This window comes from Chiloscyllium plagiosum, unplaced genomic scaffold (genome assembly GCF_004010195.1).
Source record: "Chiloscyllium plagiosum isolate BGI_BamShark_2017 unplaced genomic scaffold, ASM401019v2 scaf_12667, whole genome shotgun sequence".
NCBI lineage: Eukaryota > Metazoa > Chordata > Chondrichthyes > Orectolobiformes > Hemiscylliidae > Chiloscyllium > Chiloscyllium plagiosum.
The window spans coordinates 1-3,206 of NW_025213895.1; positions in this window are offsets into that span (position 1 = coordinate 1).

The following is a 3,206-nucleotide window of genomic DNA, read 5'->3' on the forward strand; positions in this document are numbered from 1 at the left end:
TTGCAGCTGCTGGAGATCAGAGTCAAGAGCGTGGTGCTGGAAAAGCACAGCAGGTCAGGCAGCATCCGAGGAGCAGGAGAATTGACATTTTCGGCATAAGCCTTTCATCAGGAATCAAACCACACTCTCAATTCTAATGAGCATACCCTACATTGTACTATCATCCATGTGCCTATTCAAGAGTCGCTTAAATGTCCCTAATGTCTCTGACTCTACTCCCACTGCTGGCAGTGCATTCCACACACCCACCATTCTCTGTGTAATGAACCTACCTCTGACATCTCCCCTAAACCTTCCTCCAATCACCTTAAAATTATGACCCCTCGTGATAGCCAATTCCACCCTGGGAAGAAGTCTCTGGTTATCCACTCTATCTATGCCTCTCATCATCTTGTACATCTCTATCAAGTCACCTCTCATCCTTCCTCACTCCAATGAGAAAAGCGCTAGCTCCCTCAACCTTTCTTCATAAGACACGCCCTCCAGTCCAGGCATCTTCCTGGTAAATCTCCTCTGCACCTTCTCTAAAGCTTCCACATCCTTCCTATAATGAGGTGACCAGAACTGGATACAATATTCCAAGTGTGGTCTAACCAGGGCTCTATAGAGCTGCAGCATAACCTCGCGGTTCTTAAACTCAATCCCCCTGCTAATGAAAGCCAACACACTATATGTTTTCTTAATCCCCCTCTCAATTTGGTGGCAACTTTGAGGGATCTATGGACATAGACCCCAAGATCCCACTGTGCCTCCACACTGCCAAGAATCCTGCCTTTAACCCTGTATTCTGCATTCACATTCGACCTTCCAAAGTGAATCACTTCACACTTTTCCAGGTTGAACTCCATCTGCCACATACCAGCCCAGTTCTGTATCCTGTCAATGTCCTGTTACAACCTACAACAGCCCTCCACACTATCCACAACTCCACCAACCTTCCTGTCATCAGCAAACTTACTAACCCACCCTTTCATTTCCTCGTCCCAGTCATTTATAAAATTCACAAAGAGCAGAGATACCAGAACCGATCCCTGCAGAACCCCACTGGTCACCGAGTTCCAGGCTGAATACTTTCCATCTACCACCGCCCTCTATCTTCTGTGGACCAGCCAATTCTGTATCCAGGCAAAAGTGAGGACTGCAGATGCTGGAAACCAGAGTTTAGATCAGAGTGGTGCTGGAAAAGCATAGCCGGTCAGGCAGCGTCCAAGGAGCAGGAAAATCGATGTTTCGGGCAAAAGCCCTTCATCAGGAATTAGTACATGAAGTGAGGGAAGAGATTGCTGTGCCTTTAGCGATGATCTTTGTGTCCTCACTGTCCACTGGAGAAATACCAGATGATTGGAGGGCAGAAAATGTTATTCCCTTGTTCAAGAAAGGGAATGGGGATAATCTTGGGAATTATCAGGAACCCAATTCTGTATCCAGACAGACAGGTTTCCCTGTATCCCATGCCTCCTTATTTTCTGAATGAGCCTACCATGGGGAACCTTATCAAACACCTTGCTAAAATCCATGTACACCACATCCACTGCTCTACCTTCATCCGTGTGTTTTGTCACATCCTCAAAGAATTCAATAAGGTTTGTGAGGCATGACCTGCCCCTCACAAAGCCATGCTGACTATCTCTAATCAAACTATGAACAGTGTGGATGGCTGTTGTAGGTTGCAACGGGACATTGACAGGATGCAGAGCTGGGCTGAGAAGTGGCAGATGGACTTCAACCTGGAAAAGTGTGTCACCCAAAGTTGATCGGGTTGTTAAGAAGGTGTAAGGTGTGTTGACTTCCATTAGCAGGGGGATTGAGGTTTCCAAATAATCATAAATCCTGTCTTTCAGAATTCTCTCCAATAATTTGCCATCCACTGACTTAGAACTGACTGGTTTGTAATTCCCAGGATTATCTCTATTCCCTTTCTTGAACAAGGGAATAACATTTGCCACCCTCCAATCATCTGGTACGACTCCAGTGGACAGTGAGGACATAAAGATCATCGCTAATGGCGCAGCAATCTCTTCCCCACTTCCAGTACAAACCTTGGGTATATCCCGTCTGGCCCAGGGAATTTATCGATCCTTATGTTTTTCAAGATTTCCAGCACATCCACCTCCCTAACATCAACCTGTTCGAGCATATCAGTCTGTTTCACGCTGTCCTCAGAAATGTCAAGGTCCCTTTTACTAGTGAATATTGGAGCAAAGTATTCATTAAGGACCTCCCCTACCTCCTCCAACTCCAGGCGCAAGTTCCCTCCACTATCCTTGGTCGGCCCTCCCATCCCTTCCTTGCCTCAGTGGGACAAACCTGTCCAGCACAATCAGCAACTGCTTCCTATACAATCTCGACATTTCTGTTGTGCATTTCCCTGGGATCATCTGTTCCCAATCTAGGCACCTCAGCTCCTGCCTAATAACATTGTAATTCCCCCTCCCCCAATTAAATACTTTCCCATACCGTTTGCTCCTAACCCTGTCCATGGCTATAGTAAATGTCAGGGAGTGGTGATCACTATTACCTAAATGCTCTCCCACTGAGAGATCCGACACCTGGCATGGTTCATTGTCAAGCACTAAATCCAATATCGCCTCCCCTCTATTCGGCCCATCTACATATGATGTCAGGAACCTTTCCTAGACACACCTGACGAAACTGCTCCCTCCAAACTTTTTGAACTAAGTTGGTTCCAATCAATATTAGGGAAGTTAAAATCATCCATGACAATAACCTTGTTCCTTCTCCTCTTTTCCAAAATCTTCCTCCCAATCTTCTCCTCCATGTCTCTGTTGCTAGTGAGGGGCCTGTAGAAAACTCCCAATAAAGTGACTGCTTCTTTCCTGTTTCTGACTTCCACCTATACTGACTCTGTAGACAAACCCTCCTTAACAATCTCCATTTCTTTAGCTGCGATACTATCCCTGATGAGCAATGCCACTCCTCCACCTCTTTTACCTTCCCCCCCACCCTCAATTCCTTTTGAAACATCTAAATTCTGGAACATCCAAAAACCATTCCTGCCCCTGTGATAGGCAAGTCTCCATAATGGCCGCAACATCATAGTTCCAAGTATGTATCCACACTCGGAGTTCATCACCCTTATTCCTGATATTTCTTGCACTAAAATAGACACACTTCAACCCATCACACTGCCTGCAACTTTGCCCAATCAACTGTCTATCCCTCCTTTTCACCAGTTACCTCATCCT